A 20406-nucleotide genomic window follows, 5' to 3' on the forward strand; every position below is an offset into this window, starting at 1 on the left:
AAGATTTCTCCCTCTCACTCTGAGATGCCCTGAATTTCAAGTAGCTGTAATGTTGCTGACTCACTTCTAGTTTCATAAGGATCTGGGTTGAGTTGTCATATGTTATAAATCTCTAGTTTACGGAATCATTCCTATTGCTGTAAGGAAGAGCTGGAAGTGTGTCAAAGGAACTCAAGGTGGGCTAAACAGAAGTTGAGCTTAAAATGTGCCCTGTAATTTTGTTGTTTCTTTTTTTTTCCAGTAAAAGGAGATCTTGAATGTTTTTATAAAGGGTCTTTATTCAATTTTTGTCTTAAGGAGAAAATGTTAGGGTGTGGACTTCAAGATAAACATCTATGTTAGACTGATTATATTTAACCTAAATTTCCCAGGGCTTCCTTTAATGCTTATGGAATCTCTCTAGGTCATTCATGGCAAAAGCACACCAGATCTCTGAGAGGAGGCAGACTTCTCTTTTTAGGATTATGGTGTGACTCTGTCTTTCACAAACAGGCGCATGTAACAACTTGGGAAACTGCTCACTCAAGCCTAGATGTTAAACAGGAAGTGCAAAGATATGGCAATGCACAGAAAAAGAAAAGGAGGCTGCGCTCTAGACAAATGTGGAGTTTATCACAGTTTTTACCCCCTCAAGAATCAATTTTTTGATTCAGTTTAAATGAGGTGGATGAACCTAGAGCCTATTATACAGAGTGAAGTAAGTCTAAAAGAGGAAGATAAATATTGTATACTAATGCATATATATGGAATCTAGAAAGATGGTACCGAAGAATTTATTTGAAGGGCAGCAGTGGAGAAACAGACATAGAGAACAGACTTAAGTGGACATGGGGAGAGGGGAGGAGAGGGTGAGATGTGTGGAGAGAGTAACCTGGAAACTTACATTACCATATGTAAAATAGATAGCCAATGAGAATTTGCTCTATGTCTCAGGAAACTCAAACAGGGGCTCTGTATCAACCTAGAGGGGTGGGATGGGGAGGGAGGTGGGAGGGAGGTTCAAAAGGGAGGGGACATATGTATACCTATGGCTGATTCATGGGGAAAAAAAAAGAATTAGTTCTATTGATAAAGGCTACAGAATAAACTTCATGTGATTTCAGTATGACTTTGTAAGACATCTCATACTAGGGACTCTCTTTCCTAGTAAAGATAAACTTGCCTATGCCTTCACATATCTCTTCATTCCTCCTAGAATACATGGATGGATGGATGGGTAGATGACCTAAAGTAGAACAACCACCCCTATCTGAAAACATAGCTTCTTAGCACATTATTATACTTAAATTTTTCACCTTTAAAATGATGTCATCTCTGAATGTTTTGGCCTTGATCGTTGTCATTTATTTCTTTGAGCTCTTTCCACTTCTGTGCCTGCCCTGCTCCTTTCTCCCTGGGTGTTTAACTCCCCTTTGCCTAAGGCCGAAGTCTGAAGGACAACAGACCACAGGGTACCTAGTCCAAGTTATGTCTCCTCATCAGGAAATTGAGCTTCTCCCTTTTACCAAGTAAGCATGGTTTCTTATGGGGAGGGATGCTGACTCATGAAAAGAAAGCAAGGCAGTATGTAATTTAATTACATACTGTATGTATGTAAGATATAATTTATCTCTTACACTGACTTCATTAGACAACTGGTCTATAGTACCCGAGAAGTTGTCAAATACTTAGGCTTCATTTTACATAATTACACAGTATAGAATGACATGAGATTATTCCTGTGTTTCCTATTATATCATTTCTGCTTGCTTCACTAGAGATGTAAACTCCATGAAGGCGAGGGCTTTGAGGCTCTTGTTAACTAACGTGCACTCATCACCTAGAACAGTGCCTAGCACTAGCAGGAACTCACTAAATATCTGATGAGGGATTGAATCAAAGTCAAAATGCCATCCTTCACTTGTTTCCTGTCTTTGCTTCACACGGGCTTTTGTTTGCTCTTGCAGAGGGCTCCATGTCACCTGCAATGAGATAACTTACAGTTACTTTTTTGAGAATATGCTAGTTTATCATGGGGAACTGCAATTTCCATGTGCATTCTTTCTGACTGACATCAGACAATTTTAAGTAAACCTTTTCTCATTTTTCACATTCATTGTATGTCTGGAGTTGTTTTTAGCAGAAACCTGTTTTTCTTAAATTATTTTTTCACCTATATATCCCTATTTCTAAAATGTCATTAAACTTAATTTTCTGTTCTATTTTGTTCCCCCTAAACTATATTTTCTTTTCTTTACACTTTCTCATTTGTTTTACTCTTATGTAATTCTTACTTTCAGGTCACCAAAGAGCAATTGCCTGAGTTTCTCAATAACATCTCTATTTTGGTATTTTCAGAGATATCTTTTAACATTCTTTCACCATAACCCAAATCAAATAAGTACATTCCATGCATTTGGTAGTAAAGTGTTAAGTATTAACTCCTAATAGCCCTGCTCCTTTTCCTCTATCCTTTAAGTTAAATTGCCAGATAGATTTGAAGTGGGAAATGGAAGGTCACTCAAGCAAGGAGTTATTCTCCTGTAAAGGGAAGAGGTAGAGGCTGTCTTATCTGGAAACAAATTCCTTCCTTTAACAGATGTAGTTTGTCCAAAAGAGCAGATGAATAATCATTTGTAAAGGGATAGTGAAAATACCTTTTGACAGAAAATAATAACAGTTATGAAGTTTTAAATATTCAGATGCAAAGATAAAGAAACATAAATAAAAGCAATAGATATTTGCATTGTTTACTAGCTATGATGGTAAATATGAGTACAATGTCACAACAAAGAACTTTTTAATCAATTCAGTGAGATCTGTATATTTCTTAACTCAGTGGTCATGAAGATGACAAGTTTAATCAGGACTTATGGGAAATAAGAGGGTGCAACACAAAATTGAAACACTCAGTAGATACCCTCCCCCTGCTCACCAAAAAAATATTATTAGTTCCTGATAAGCTTGTGTTTATGTTTGTATCTTGAACTATACATATATGATGTATATACACAATTGTTAAAAAATAGCTAGGTATCACGGTATATGTCAGTTTCAATTACTTAATAGTGGTTTTATAGAGCTTTCCAAAATGAAAGATTATCAAATATTAAGAGATATTGCTGAAAAAATGTTCTGTCATCATCAGCAATGTCTATGATGAGCATGATGCTTGAGAGTGCTAGTTTGAATTCTATGAATTTTTCACTGTTGATTCATATCTAATTATTACTTCAGTTATATTTAATTTTTTTCTAATATTTTGGGGGTAGATATCTAAATTTGTTATTATAAAATTTGCTTCTAGAAAGACTGATGTATCATCACAGCCATCCAGCCCTGTAAAGTTTGCCCAGGAAAGGTTTTTGCAAACTTATACCCTGACAGATTTCATCACAGACAGCAGATAGCCCTTTGTGGACTATCTGGCCTATGGAATATGGACTATGACGAATCAGAGATTTCAACCTAAGAAAGCACAAAGGTGTGCAGTACAAAATTTACCATCCTTTTCACTAGGTTTAATGATGTTGGAGACCTCCATTATGTTACTAAGTACTCTTAGTAAAGATGCTTTCGGCTACAAACAACAGCAAACCCAATCAAACCAGAGATGTAAACTAATATGACTAACACTAAAAAACTTAGTGTTCTTTCACTTAACAAGCATCAGAAGGTTGATTATTGCTGACATATTTAATAGAATTATAGTGTCAAGGTTTGTCCTTTAACTCTCTTGGGTTTTTTTTCCCATAGTTATCAGATGGATACCACACTGCCAAGTCTCATGTCTACCTTAAAGCTAGGAAAAAAAGAATGAAGTGAAGAATCAGTAGTGTCTGCTCATTGTATCAGTAAAAGCTTTCACACATTATTTCTGACCTCCATCTCTTTGGGTTTAGAAGTATGTCATGTGGCCAAACTTGGTTGTTTAGCTTTTCTGGCTTCTGTGTTAGATGGGGCAAGGAGGATGAAAGTTAGAGGGGAGTATTGAATTAACCAATCAATGGTCTCTAAAGTGGGGTTTCTTAGGTGGTTCAGTGGTTAAGAATCCACCTGCAATGCAGGACATGTAGATTCGATCCCTGGGTCAGGAAGATCCCCTGGAGAAGGAAATGGCGACCCACTACAGTATTCTTGCCTGGAGAATCCAATGGACAGGGAAGCCTGATAGGCTACAGTCCATGGGATCTCAAAGGGTTAGACATGACTTAGCAACTAAACAGCAAGAAGTCTCTAAAATAACCCACCCCTTATGTTAGTGGGCATCCATACATAGCCTTCTTCATATAGATATGTTTCATCCTTCTCCTATGGGAAGTCACGAAAAATATCACTCATTTTAGAATCTAGCTTCTAGTGCGTCATCTCTGAGTAATGTCCAGTCCTTATTATTGGATCCAGATGTAAATTTTCTGGTCTGGTAACTATTAGATAAAAGACAAGTAATCTGTCCCCTTCCTCCAGTATCTAGTGGTGGTGAAGGAACAAAGTAACTACAATAAAATTTCCATCTTGGAAAAAGGAAGACTGGAAGTTACGTACAAATTACTGGTCTGTAACACACATCAACGGGAAGGGCAAGATTTGCCTGGCGGGCAAGTGATTAAGACTCTGTGCTCCCACTGCAAGGGGTGCAGGTTCAATCCCTGGTCAGGGAACTTATATCCCACATGTAGCATGGCATAGCAATCCCCCTTCCCGCAAAAAGACAGTATAAAAGCAAACACAGCAATGTAAATCAACTATACTTGAACAAAAACTTTTTTAAGGCAAGGGCTTTACCTTGGCAGTGGAAAACAACTTTTTTTGTCAAACCATCCATGTATACTTTCCCAAGAGGATCCTTAGTATCCATCATGGTTGTATCTGAAGTAGTCTTTGGAGAAAATACTCTTCCTGAAGAATATACAAACTTTCTAGTTCACTTATTTGTGAAGTTTCAAGGGCTTTAACTATTAAACAGAACATTGAGGTTTCCTGGTCAGTAGTATCTGCTTAAAACTTAGTAACCTCAGAGGTGTTTTGCTTGCAGTAATTTCCATGTGAAGAAATTAAAGCCAAATAATATATAGATAGATAGATAGATAGATACAGTCTGTGTGAGAAATTCTGTCCCCTACTGCTTAAGTTTAGAGATTACTGTAGCCTAATGGGCAATACGTTGTGGGAATATGAAAAAAATAGACTTAAATAGATAAAATCTTTGTTGAAGTATAGTTATTGTTGAATGTTGGCATGTTTTTACACAGCTTGGTAAGTGGTTATTTCCCCAAGTCCCCAGTCTATACCTTCAGATCCAGCTACCAAAGGATTAACACTTGACATAGTCTGAGGACTTTCAGAATCTTCCTCCAGTCTCTTGCCAGCATTCAATTGGACTCCTTATTTCCTTATTAAATATTTTGTGTATCACCTCTGGCTCATACCCAGTCAGAGCAGTGCAGAAGTGTGTTTAGTGATATGAGGGGTCCTGGGACCAAGCCAAATATTTTCTAAGGAAATGTCACATTAGGAGAATGCTAATCAAAGCCTTAAAAAGGATAACATGGAGTTGAAAGGGCAACTGGTTAGGAAGCAGTAAAAATAAAGAGAAGGTCAACACTTTGGTTTGAGACAAAGAATGACTTGGTTGAGAGTAGATTCAAGGATAATTATGCTAATGTAGGCCAACTGCTGTGGTATTCCTCTCCTGTGCGTCTTGGCACAGTGCACTGCCCAGGGACATGTCTTTAAAACAATTGACCATTGTGGATATAAGCCAAACAAGGAAGGGTCAGGAGCAGAAGCCAAATTAATAAGGTACCACCAGTGCAGGTGGTCAAGGGACTGAAGACCAAAAGGTCAGCTAATACAAGGGGGAGCAAGAAGATGTCATAGATCTCAGAACACAGACAGGGTCCAGAGTCTAAGAGATTAGGAATTTGGCAGTAATAGCTCTAGTAATAAGGGCTGGACTTGGATCCTAGGGCAGAAAATGCTCCCTTCTACTCTATTGTCTGCTTGCTGAATGTGGACGAGTAGGGACCACAGATGTTGGGCATTGTCAGGAAGTCTCAAAGGCTTTTTGTAATTAAGGGCAGGACAGAAATGTCAGCAAGAACTTATCTAGATTTTATGACTGGACTGTCTTTTGCTTTTTAATTTTTTATGCATTTATTAGTATTTATTTGTAATTTTCCTTGAGAACATACCATTTTGACTATCAACACTAGTATATTTTGAAGGCATGCTTAGAACATACAAGGCACAGTTCTAAATGCTTTGCATATAATAAATATCTCATTTAACCTTCATGAAAATGATCTAAGGTTTGTATTTTTGCCATCTCTACTTTATAGAGGGGATAAAAGATCACTTTCTTTATCAAGCTCTCCAGCAGGCTCATCTGCATTTGTCCACTCATCCATCCATTCATTCATTCATTCAGCAAATTTATTTGCCAGATATTGTGCTAGGTGCTGAGAATACTATGATGAACACATTTGAAAATCTCTCTTTGAAAGTTTACAGTCTAGCAGGAAAATCAGATAGTTAAATTGTCACTTGGGCTAAAGTGTGTTGGGTAAAGAATAGATGCAGGATACAGTGTGAACTCAGGAAAGGGACACTTGATGTTGTTTACCAAGGGACAGAAAAGTGTTGCTGAAAAATACCCATAGTGAAAAACAAATGCTCAGTAAGAGTTCAATGACTAGGAATAAAATTATGTTCAAGAACTAGGGAAAAAACCCATTTCCTAATTTGAACATAAAGTGGGAAGGATAAGAGGATGAGAAATTAGGCGAGGAAGGAAGGCAGGATGCCAGGTTGCAAAGGGCATTCTGAAGGGCTTGGACTTTATCTTAATGACACTGGGAAACCTTTGATGAGTGTTAAGTAGGGGAGTGACATGATTCATTCATTTTGCATTCTATAAGTATCACTCTGGCTGCACTGTGAAGGATGCACGGAATTGGGCAATACTGTAGGCAGAGTCATTTTGGAAGGAGTCAGCTCTGAACGAAAGATTGTAGTGGCCTGAACTATGCTAGCAGCCACTGGGATAGAGAAAAGTGAATGAGATAGAGAGGAACCGAAAAAGGTGAGCTTGCTATGTAGCTTCCACCTAGAATATGTAATATAATGTATATATTGCTGTTCTTCTGGAGTAAATATGACTTAACATTTCAGGCCATATTTTTAACTCTTAAATGAGTGACTGAGAGCTTATGGGGAACCTATGCTAGGAGAATGTACATTTTCATATTTGCTAATATAGTGGGGAGAGGGACACTCATTTTCATGAAATAAGCCCAATATTTATGGCAAAGGATGAGGTGTATTAGGACATTAGGGTGCTTAGTGTACATTTGAATTCCTTTGTGCAATTATGAAGCCAGGTGGAAATTCTGCTGTGAGGTGTTGAAATATGGGCTCAGTGGGGAAATTGGGGAGAGTCCTTTCTGACCGCAGTTGTTCATTTGGAAAGAAGAGGGTGGTAGAAAACATTCTGTCTCGCCACACTGAGATCCTACCCTCCCTTTTAAGTGACTTTTTCTTTAAATGAAGGAGGACTTGAAGCCAGATTCTAAGAAAACAAAGTGTCAACAGCAACTTGGAAGAATCTGAGCTCAGCCTGGATGTGCATGTTAGGCTGTGACGTGAAACCAGTGAATCCATTTCATAACCAGAGTACATGAATAGAAGCCCCTCTTTGGCTTTATATTGCTTCCCTATTGAATTTAACTTTTGTTCAATTGAATAGACTTGTATTTTACTGCCAGTCATCTCAGCAGTGACTCAGTAGCCCATTGAGAGCAGTTTTTTTTTTTTTTCCCCTTGCCTGTGGAACATACTTTTATGGTTGTTGTTTCATGTGGTATTCTGTAACTTACTCTTATTTCTACCATGTGGCTAGCCAAGGCCTAATCATCAATCTGTCATCATCTCTGAGCTTCAGCCCTTCACACCTTGTCTTATAAAGGTCTCCCTCACACATTTACATTGGCACCCAGACAAAGATACAGGATAACTTTAGATACAGGAACCCCTTCTTGCCTTTACTTCATAGACTTCCTATTATTTTCCAAGAAGTGGGGCAGGATGTTAGAGGCGCTTTGACGCTTTATAGCTTTTTAAAAATCTGTGATCAGAGGGCATGGTCTTAAAGACTGGATAAACCAACAGAGTTCCAACCATCAACTCCTGCCCAGACGATTGGAATAGTGTTCTGATCTCTCTGCTGTCACTCTTGCCCTCCTCCAAACCAGTCTCTATCCTGCAGCCAGTGTGATTTTCTTTAAATTTTCTAAACATTTCTCAAACAGAGATTTTTCTCTGTCTCTTTATTTAAGCCTTTGGAACTCTGAGAGCCCTTCACAATCTCACATCCCATTAACTGTCAAGAATCACTGTGGTCTAGCCAGACTGATGTTTAAATTCTAGTGATTATGGTTTTTTCTCTCACCCAGGACATTCACATAAAATTATCATTGCCTGGAATAGTTGTCTCATCCTCCTGCTTACTCTTTAGGTTTCAGCTTACTCCTCATTGGCTCTGTACACTTACTCTAAGAATCCAGGTTGGATACCTTCTCACTCCGTTTCTCATTGTTCTCGTTACTTCCATTATCTATCATATTGCTTGAGAGTTATCTTTTATGTTTGCTTGTGTGCATGTCTGTCTTCCCTCATAGCCTATATGCCCATTGAAAGTAGGGACTATGTTCTTCATCTTTAAATCATCAGTGTCTGACGTGGCAACAATTATATAGTAACAGCTTGGCAATATTTATTGATACTTTAGGATTGTAGGAAAGCTATATATTCAGTTTCACAAAAGAAATATTTCTCATTAATCAATGGAAATACCTAATATTACTTAATTTGTTTGTTGATTAGTTAATTAATCTATTCTCACTCCATAAATATTCTCAATACGCCAGGGGCTATGTTGAGCACTGGGTCTTCTCTGGTGGTCAGGTAAAATGGAATGCAAGAGACGCAGGAGATGAGGGTTTGATCCCTGGGTCAGGAAGATCCCCTGGAGGAGAGCATGGCAACCCACTCTAGTATTGCCTGGAGAATCCCATGGGCAGAGAAGACTGGTGGGTTACAGTCCACAGGGTTGCAAAGACTTGGATACGACTGAAGCAACTGAGTGTGCTCTTACCATGTTGAGCACTGGGTATGTGAGGATGAATGGGATTTCCCAGGTGGTACTTGTGGTAAAGAATCTGCCTACCAATGCAGAAGATGCAACAGGCTCCAGTTTGATCCCTGAATTGGGAAGATTCCCCTGGAGGATGAAATGGGAACCTAGTCCAGTATTCTTGCTTAAAAAATTCCATGAACAGGAGGAGTCTGCCAGGCTACAGCCCATGGGGTCTCAAAGAGTCAGACACAACTGAACACACATATGAGAATGAGTAAGACATTTTTCTTTTTCTCAAGGCATTCCAGGTGTGATTGGGGAAATAGATAAGTAAGCTGTTACAGTAGAGTGTGATATATTCTAAAATAAACATATGCATACACTGCTTTGAACTGTAGAAAAAGTAGTGTTTTGGTTTACCTGAGCATATAGAAATAGACCACTTAAACTCAGTCTTAATGAATTTGTAAGTGAGTAGACTCACAGATGTCAGGTAAGAGGAAAGAAGAGGATCTTTGGAGGAGGAACCAACAGATTGAAAGATCAAAAGTTGGCAAGAATATTGGCATATTCTGCAAACTGACTGGTCAGTAGAGTGTCCAATGATGGTAGCTTATTGGACCTGTAGGGTAGTGAGAAGCCAAGTCATATGCTATTTGATGCTATGAGAGATTTGCTCAGAGGGACACTTTAGAAAGATCACCCTAAAGATCACTTTAGAAAGATCCACACTCTAGCAGTGTGGAAGATGAATTGGAGGAAAATAATACTGGAGGCCAATGAGACCTTTCAGGAGTGATTATTAATTGTATTGGTGGAAAATATGATGGAGCAACTGTATGTAGGCTCTCAGAGGTGTATCTGGAGAGGAAATGAAAGGATTCTGAGTGACTTAGGAAGCAGAACCACATCGACATGCCATTAAGTAGCCTGTTCCTTCTTGAACTATAGTTCTCGCCTTTCTTTAGCTCATTACCATTTATCCTTTATCATTCAATTGAAGGGTTGCCTCTGGCAAGTTTTCTCTGACTCTCCCACATTTAAGATACTTAAAGTGTTTAAGTGTACATTAAATATAGCATATAGCATCTGCAACATTAAAGTGAAGCAGAGAGCAGAAATAATGCCTAATTCAACCTGCTAGAAGGTTAGCAGAATGTTTGGCATGTGGTATACACTCGATAAATATTTACTATACAGATGAATGTATGAGTGGCTAGAGGAGTATGCAGAAATGGGAATTTTAGGGAAAAGAGTAAACTCAGTGTGACTCTCAAGTTTCTTCTTGGGCAACCAGGAAATGGGATAATTTTGATAGAGTAAGAATGGAAAAAACAAATTTGGAGAATAATTTGGGAGGGTGACAGTGGTTACATTTACTTGAAACTGGTTCAGTTTAAGTAACCTATGAAAAAAATGCCTGAAATTTTAGGGGGAGAACTCCTAAAAGTGAACTAGTGTGAGGTCAAGAGTTGTGATTCACTGATGTGTACGTAGGTGGTTGTTGAAAATGTCATACAGCTTCATCATCCAGGAACACTGTGAATATTGAGGAAATAAAAGTCTCAACAGAGTGACCAGAGGATCACCATCATATAGGTACTTTTTGGGAGAACAGATCAAGGAGACCCAGAAAGAAATGTTTAGACACTAACAGAGAAGTTTCTAAAGAGTATTGTTATAGAAGATGAGAGAGAAATGAGTTCCAGGACACAACCATCAACAGCAAATGTTTCCAAGAAGATATGTATAATAATGGAAAATAGCCAATTTACTTTTTATAACCAGACCATATGTAAAGTTATTCACTACTTGTGAAGAGCAATTTTAATGGAATGTTGGGAATGCTACAGATTTTGTAGTGATTTGAGAAATAGAACAATTGGAGGTAGTGGATATAACATATTCTCAGAAGTGTGGTTGTGCACAAAGAGAAATGGATGGGGGCAGAGTGTGGGAAGGAGTGAGAAATGAGCTACACGATCAAGGAGGCTTTTTTCTTCTTTTCAAATGAAAAAGATAATGAAATATTGAGAATAAATAGTAATTTAAAAGGGAGACATTAATAATACAGGGGGAGTAGATGTGTGTAAGATTAAGGTCTAGGATAGAGTGGGATCAAGGGTCCACTTGAAGAAGAAAGTCATATCTCTCTCTGAGACTAGAGGGAAGAAAGGATGTATACATGTGTATGTTTAAATTAAATGGGGGCTCATTCATACCTGATTTCTTCTATTTCTCTGGTAGTCAGTAGCAGAACCATCTGCAGAGAGTGAAGGAAATATAGGTGATACAGACTTAGAGGACGAACTTATAGTTGCCAGGAGGAAGGGATCATTAGGGAGTTTGGGATGGACATGTACACAATGCTATTTTTAAAATGTATAAGCAACAAGGGCCTATTGTATAGCACATGGAACTCTGCTAAATATTACACGGCAACCTGGATGGGAGGGGTTTAGGGGGAGAACGGACACATGCATATGTATGGCTAAGTCCCTTTGCTATTCATCAGAAGCTATCATTACATAGTTAATCAGCTATACCTCAAAACAAAATTTAAAAATCAAAAGAAAAATAAAGAAATATAGATGATAAAGAACGTGTGTTGATTGAATTCTATGGGAATTAAACAGAGCTGCAGAGACTAATGAAAAACTGTTGTATATCTATGCAGTGGTGGTTGTTGTTCAGCTGCTAAGTCATATCCTACTTTTTGCAACCCCATGGTCTACAGCATGCCAGGCTTCCCTGTTCTTCACTATCTCCCAGAGTTTGCTCAAATTCATGCCCTTTGAGTCAGTGATGCTATCTAACTGTCTCATCCTCTGTCACCCTCTTCTCCTTTTGCCTTCAGTCTTTCCAGGCATCAGGGTCTTTTCCAAGGTGTCAGCTCTTCACATTTGATGGTCAAAGTATTAAAGCTTCAGCATCAGTCCTTCCAATGAATATTCAGGGATGATTTTCTTTAGGGTTGAATGGTTTGCAAACCCTGCTGAACTAGATGAAAGAATATTGCCAGTGTATCAGTTTTCACAGTTGCATGATCTATTTGCACATGGACATCACCAGATAGTCAACATTGAAATGAGACTGTTTATATTCTTTGCAGCATAAGATGGAGAAGCTCTATACAGTCAGCAAAAACAAGACCGGAGGCTGACTGTGGCTCAGATCATGAACTCATTGCCAAATTCAGGCTTAAATTGAAGAAGGTAGAGAAAACCACTAGACCATTCAGTTCCATTCAGTTGCTCAGTTGTGTCTGACTCTTTGTAACCCCATGAACCGCAGCACGTCAGGCCTCCCTGTCCATCACCAACTCCCGGAGTTTACTCAAACTCATGTCCATTGAGTTGGTGATGCCATCCAACAATCTCATTCTCTGTCATTCCCTTCTCCTCCTGCCCTCAATCTTTCCCAGCATCAGGGTCTTTTCAAATGAGTCAGCTCTTTGCATCAGGTGGCCAAAGTATTGGAGTTTCATCTTCAACATCAGTCATTCCAATGAACACCCAGGACTGATCTCCTTTAGGATGGACTGGTTGGATCTCATTGCAGTCCAAGGGACTCTCAAGAGTCTTCCCCAACACCACAGTTCAAAAGCATCAATTCTTCTGCACTCAGCTTTCTTTACAGTCCAACTCTCACATCCATACATGACTACTGGAAAAACCATAGCCTTGACTAGATGAACCATTGTTGACAAAGTAATGTCTCTACTTTTTAATATGTTGTCTAGGTTGGTCATAACATTCCTTCCAAGGAGTAAGCATCTTTTAATTTCTTGACTGAAATCACCATATGCACTGATTTTGGAGCCCCCAAAAATAAAGTCAGCCACTGTTTCCACCATTTCCCCATCTATTTGCCATGAAGTGATGGGACCAGATGTCATGATCTTAGGTTTCTGAACATTGAGATTTAAGCCAACATTTTCACTGTCCTCTTTAACTTTCACCAAGAGGCTCTTTAGTTCTTCACTTTCTGCCATAAGGGTAGTGTCATCTGCACATCTGAGGTTATTGATATTTCTCCCAGCAATCTTGATTCCAGCTTGTGCTTCATCCAGCCCAGTGTTTCTCATGATGTACTCTGCATATAAGTTAAATCAGCAGGGTGACAATATACAGCCTTATTTACTCCTTTTCCTATTTAGAACTAGTGTGTAGTTCCATGTCCAGCCCTAACTCTTGCTTTCTGACAGGCATACACATTTCTCATGAGACAGGTCAGGTATTACCTAAATCAAATCCCTTACAACTATACAGTGGAAGTGACAAATAGATTCAAGATATTAGATCTGATAGAGTGCCTGAAGAACTATGGACAGAGGTTCATGACATTGTATAGGAGACAGGGATCAAGAAAAAGAAATGCAAAAAGGCAAAATGGTTGTCTGAGGAGGCCTTACAAATAGCTGTGAATAGAAGAGAAGTGAAAGACTAAGGAGAAAAGGAAAGATTTACTCATTTGAATTCAGAGTTCCAAAAAATAGCAAGGAGAAATAAGAAAGCCTTCCTCAGTGATCAGTGCAAAGAAATAGAGGTGAACAATAGAATGGGAAAGACTAGAGATCTCTTCAAGAAAATTAGAGATACCAAGGGAACATTTCATGCAAAGATGGGCTCAATAAAGGACAGAAATGGTATGGTCCTAACAGAAGCAGAAGACTTTAAGAAGAGGTGGCAAGAATACACAGAAGAACGGTACAAAAAAGATCTTCATGACCCAGATAATCACGATGATGTAATCACTCACCTAGAGCCAGACATCCTGGAATGCGAAGTCAAGTAGGTCTAAGGAAGCATCATTACAAATAAAGCTAGTGGAAGTGATGGAATTGCAGTTGAGCTATTTCAAATCCTAAAAGATGATGCTGTGAAAGTGCTCCACTCAATATGCCAGCAAATTTGGAAAATCCAGCAGTGGCCACAGGACTGGGAAAGGTCAGTTTTCATTACAATCCCAAGGAAAGGCAATGCTAAAGAATGGTCAAACCGCACATTAGCACTCATCTCACATGCTAGCAACGTAATGCTCAAAATTCTCCAAGCCAAGCTCCAACAGTAGGTGAACTGTGAACTTTCAGATGTTCAAGCTGGATTTAGAAAAGGCAGAGCAAGAGCAAGAGATCAAATTGCCAACATCCACTGGATCATTGAAAAAGCAAGATATTTTCAGAAAAATATCTGTTTCTGCTTTATTGACTATGCCAAAGCCTTTGACTGTGTGGATCACCACAAATTGTGGAAAATTCTTAACAAGATGGGAATACCAGACCACCTGACCTGCCTCCTGAGAAATCTGGATGCAGGTCAAGAAGCAACAGTTAGAACTGGAAGTGAAACAACAGACTGGGTCCAAATCGGGAAAGGAATATGTCATGGCTGTATATGGTCACCCTGCTTATTTAACTTATATGGAGAGTACATCATGAGAAACACTGGGCTGGATGAAGCACAAGTTGGAATCAACATTGCTGGGAGAAATATCAATAAACTTAGATATGCAGATGGCACTACTCTTATGGCAGAAAGCAAAGAAGAACTAATGAGCCTCTTGATGAAAGTGAAAGAGGAGAGTGAAAAAGTTGGCTTAAAATTCAACATTCAGAAAACCAAGACCATGACATCTGGTTCCAACAGTTCAGTTCATTTGCCCAGTCATGTCTGACTCTTTTTGACCCCATGGACTGCAGCAAGCCAGGCCTCCCTGTCCATCACCAACTACCAGAGTTTCAAACCTCATGTCCATTGAGTTGGTGATGCCATCCAATGATCTCATTTTCTGTCTCCCCTTCTCCTTCCACCTTCAATTTTGCCAGCATCAGGGTCTGTTCAAATGAGTCAACTCTTCTCATCAAGTGGCCCAAGTATTGGAGTTTCAGCTTCAGCATCAGTCCTTCCAATGAATATTCAGGACTGATTTCCTTTAGGATGGACTGGTTGAATCTCCTTGCATCCAAGGGACTCTCAAGAGTCTTCTCAACACCACAGTTCAAAAACATCAATTTTCTGCACTCAACTTTCTTTATAGTCCAACTCTCACATCCATAATGATTACTGGAAAAACCATAGCCTTGACTAGACAGACTTCTGTTCACAAAGTAATGTCTCTGCTTTTTAATAAGCTGTCTAGGTTGGTCATAACTTTTCTTCCAAGGAGCAAGTGTCTTTTAATTTCATGGCTGCAGTAACCATCTGCAGTGATTTTGGAGCCCCCCAAAATAAAGTCTATACCATTTCCCCATCTATTTGCCTTGAAGTGATGCAACCAGATGCCATGATCTTAGTTTTCTGAATGTTGAGCTTTAAGCCAACTTTTTCCCTCCTCTTTCACTTTCATCAAGCGGCTCTTTAGTTCTTCTTCATATTTGTCCATAAGGGTGTTGTCATCTGCATATCTGAGGTTATTGATATTTCTCCTGGCAATCTGATTCCAGCTTGGGCTCATGCAGTCCATCATATCTCATGACTTACTCTTCATGTAAGTTAAATAAGCAGGGTGACAATATACAGCCTAGACATTATCCTTTTCCTATTTGGAACCAGTCTGTTGTTCCATGTCCAGTTCTAACTGTTGCTTCCTGACCTGCATATGGATTTCTCAGGAGGCACATCAGGTGGTCCGGTATTTCAGTCTCTTTCAGAATTTTCCAGTCTGTGGTGATCCACACGGTCAGAGGCTTTGGCACAGTCAATAAAGCAGAAATAGATATTTTTCTGGAACTCTCTTGCTTTTTCAATGATCCAACAGATGTTGGCAATCTGATCTCTGGTTCCTCTGCCTTTTCTAAAACCAGCTTGAGCATCTGGAAGTTCACAATTCATGTATTATTGAAGCCTGGCTTGGAGAATTTTGAACAATACTTTATTAGTGTGTGAGATTAGTGCAATTGTGTGGTAGTTTGAGCATTCTTTGGCATTGCCTTTCCTTGGGATTGGAATGAAAGCTGACCTTTTCCGGTCCTGTGGGCACTGCTGGGTTTTCCAAATTTGCTGACATATTGAGTGGAGCACTTTCACAGCATCATCTTTTAGGATTTGAAATCGCTCAACTGCAACTCCATCTCCTCTGCTAGCTTTGTTCATAGTGATGCTTCCTAAAGCCCACCTAACTTCACATTCCAGGATGTCTGGCTCTAGGTGAGTGATCACACCATAATGATTATCTGGGTCATGAAGATCTTTTTTGTACAGTTCTTCTGTGTATTCTTGCCACCTCTTCTTAAAGTCTTCTGCTTCTGTTAGGTCCATACCATTTCTGTCCTTTATTGTGCCTATCTTTGCATGAAAAGTTCCCTTCATATCTCTAATTTTCTTGAAGAGATCTCTAGTCTTTCCCATTCTGTTGTTTTCCTCTATTTCTTTGCATTGATCACTGAGGAAGGCTTTCTTATCTCTCCTTGCTATTTTTTGGAACTCTGAATTCAAATGAGTATAGCTTTCCTTTTTTCCTTTGCTTTTCATTTCTCTTCTTTTCTCAGTTATTTGTAAGGCCTCTTTAGATAGCCACTTTGCTTTTTTGCAGTTCTTTTTCTTGGGGATGGTCTTGATCCCTGTCTCCTGTATAGTGTCATGAACCTCTGTCCCTAGTTCTTCAGGCATTCTGCTATCAGATCTAGTGCCTTAAATCTATTTCTCACTTACAGTGTATAATCATAAGGGATTTGATTTGGGTCATAGCAGATCAGTCCTGGGTGTTCATTGGTAGGACTGATATTGAAGCTGAAGCTCCAATACTTTGACCACCTGATGCAAAGAGCTGACTCACTTGAAAAGACCCCAATGATGGGAAAGAGTGAGGGCAGGAGGAGAAGGGGATGACAGAGGATGAGATGGTTTTATGGCCTCACTGACTCAATGAACATGGGTTTGGGTGAACTCTGGGAGTTGGTGATGGACAGGGAGGCCTGGCATGCTGTGATCATGAGGTCACAAAGAGTCAGACTCAACTGAGCGACTGAACTGAACTGAATGGTTTAGTGGTTTTTCCCTTCTTTCTTCAATTTAAATCTAAATTTGGCAATAAAGAGTTCATGATCTGAGCCACAGTCAGATCCCCATCTTGTTTTTTCTGACTGTATAAAGCTTATCCACCTTTGGCTGCCAAGAATATAATGACTCTGATTTCAGTGTTAACCATCTGGTGATGTCCATGTATAGAGTCTTCTCCTGTATTGTTGGAAGAGGGTGTTGGCATTCTCTTGGAAAATCTCTTCCATTCTCTTGGAAAATCTCTTCTAGCCTTCGCCCTGTTTCATTCTGTACTCCAAGGCCAATTATGCCTGTCACTCCAGGTATTTCTCAACTTCCTAGTTTTGCATGCCAGTCCCCTATATTAAAAAGGACATCTTTTTTGAGTGTTAGTTCTAGAAAGTCTTATAAGTCTTCATAGAACAATTCAACTTCAGTGTCTTCAGCATTACTGGTTGGGGCATAGACTTGGATTACTGTGATATTGAATGATTTTCCTTGGAAAACAAACAGAGACCATTCTGTCATTTTTGAGATTGCATCCAAGTACTGCATTTCAGACTCTTTTGTTGACTATGATGGCTACTCCATTTCTTCTAAGGGATTCTTGCCCACAGTAGTAGATAATAATGGTCATCTGAGTGAAATCACCCATTTCAGCCCACTTTAGTTCATTGATTTCTAAAATATCAACGTTCACTCTTGCCATCTCCTGTCTGACCACTTTCAATTTGCCTTGATTCATGGACCTAACATTCTACTTACAGCATGAGACCTCGCTTCCATCACCAGTCACATCCACAACTGGGTGTCATTTTTGCTTTGGCTCCATCTCTTCATTCTTCCTGGAGTTAGTTCACTGATCTCTTGTAGCATATTGGGCACCTACCGGCCTGGGGATTTCATCTTTCAGTGTCCTATCTTTTTGCCTTTTCATACTGTTCATGGGCTTCTCAAGGCAAGAATATTGAAGTGCTTTGCCGTTCCCTTTTCCAGTGCACCTCTTGTAAGAACTCTCCACCATGACCCATCCGTCTTGGTTGGGCCTACATAGCATGGCTCATAGTTTCATTGAGCTAGACAAGGCTGTGGTCCATGTAATCAGATTGGTTAGTTTTCTGTGATTGAGGTTTTCAGTCTGTCTGCCCTCTGATGGAGAAAGATAAGAGGCTTATGGAAGCTTCCTGATGGGAGTGCCTGGCTGAGAGGGAAACTGGGTCTTGTTCTGATGGACAGGGCCATGCTCAGTAAATCTTTAATCCAATTTTCTGGTGATGGGTGGAGCTATTTACCTGGGGCCAAACTATGGTGAGGTAATGAAGATAATGGTAACCTCCTTCAAAAGATTCCATGCATGTACTTCTTCATACAGCACCCCGAACCCTACAGCAGGCCACCACTGACCCATGCCTCTGCTGGAGACTCCAGGACACTCACAGGCAAGTCTGAGTCAGTCTCTTGTGGGGTCACTGCTCCTTTCTCCTGGGTCCTGGTGCACATAAGTTTCAGTTTGTGCCCTCCAAGAGACTATTTCCCTGTTCTGTGTAAGTTCTGATAGCTCTATGGTGGGGTTAAAGGCGACCTCCTCCAAGAGGGCTTATGCCATAGCCAAGTCTGTTGCATCCAGAGCCCCTGTCCCTATGGCAGTCCACTGCTGACCCAAACCTCCACAAGAGATGCTCAGACACAGTTCTGTCTCAGTCTCTGTGGGGTCCCTGGGTTCTGGTACACACAAGGTTTGTTTGAGCCCTCTGAGCGTCTCTGGAGGAAATGGGGTTTGATTCTAAACACAAATTTGCCCCTCCTCCCGTCTTACTGGGGCTTCTCCTTTGCCCTTGGTTGTGGGGTATCTCCTCACAGCCACTCCAGCACTTATCATCTTACTGGGATTTCTCTGACCTTGGACATGAGGTATCTCCTCATGACTGCTCCAGCGACGCGCAGCCACCACTCCTGGCCTTGGACTTAGGGTACCTCCTCACGGCTGCTGCTGGTCCCATCACTTCATGGCAAATAGATGGGGAAACAGTGGGAACAGTGACAGACTTTACTTTGGGGGGCTCCAAAATCACTGCAGATGGTGACTGCAGCTGTGAAATTAAAAGACACTTGCTCCTTGGAAGAAAAGTTATGACCAACCTAGACAGCTTATTAAAAAGCAGAGACATTACTTTGTCAACCAAGGTCTGTCTAGTTAAAGCTATGGATTTTCCAGTAGTCAAGTATGGATTTGAGAGTTGGACTGTAAAGAAAGCTGAGTGCTGAAGAATTGATGCTTTTGAACTGTGGTGCTGGAGAAGATTCTTAAGAGTCCCTTGGATGCAAAGAGATCCAACCAGTCCATCCTAAAGGAGATCAGTCCTGAATATTTATTGGAAGGACTGATGTTGAAGCTGAAACTCCAATACTTTGCCCACCTGATGCGAAGAACTGACTCATCTGAAAAGACCCTGTTACTGGGAAAGATTGAAGGTGGGAGGAGAAGGGGATGACAGAGGATGAGATGGTTGGATGGCATCACTAACTCAATGGACATAAGTTTGAAAAAACTCCGGGAGTTGGTGATGGACAGGGAGGATTGGTATGCTGTAGTCCATAGGATTGCAAAGAGTTGGGCATGACTGAGCAACTGAACTGAACTGATGACCTATTTAGTATTGTCTAGTAGCTTGTGTCCATCCAAAATAAAGAGGAAGAGAATTATACTCAACCTTGTTGGCATTAACTGGGTGCACACATGACTTTCTAACCTGGGATCCATGTTTCACTGTAACTTCAGGAGTAGGTATCTTGTGGACTCCTAAAAGGCTATGCAAAAATTTGTATATAGTCAAATTTTTGGAGAAACAGTGGATAGTTAGTTTCACACAACTTTCAAACTGATCCATTATCAAAATTTTAATTTTATAAGATTGAGGAGTAGTGTAATAGTTGTGAATAAATGATCCTCAAAAGGTGAAATAATGAGAATACGATTCTTTGGGATTACAACGAAAGGAAATTTCTTATATTTTTTAAAAAAGACAATAATTTAAAAAGTACTAATAATGAGAATATATAAAGAACAGTCAAAACTCAATAATAAGGAAACAATCAACCCAATTTAAAAAGCAGCAAGATGTCTGATCCTACAGTTAATTTGAGAAAATATTAAATGCCAAACATATGAAAAGAAGTTTAAAAGCATTAGTTATTAGAAAAATGCAAATCAAAACTACAAAATAATACCATTTTTTAAATGGCTCATAAAAAAAAACAAAGGACAATAACAAATGTCAGTGATGATGTGGAGAAACTACAATTCTAATATAT

Source organism: Odocoileus virginianus, chromosome 21, assembly GCF_023699985.2.
Source record: "Odocoileus virginianus isolate 20LAN1187 ecotype Illinois chromosome 21, Ovbor_1.2, whole genome shotgun sequence".
Taxonomy (NCBI): Eukaryota; Metazoa; Chordata; class Mammalia; order Artiodactyla; family Cervidae; genus Odocoileus; species Odocoileus virginianus.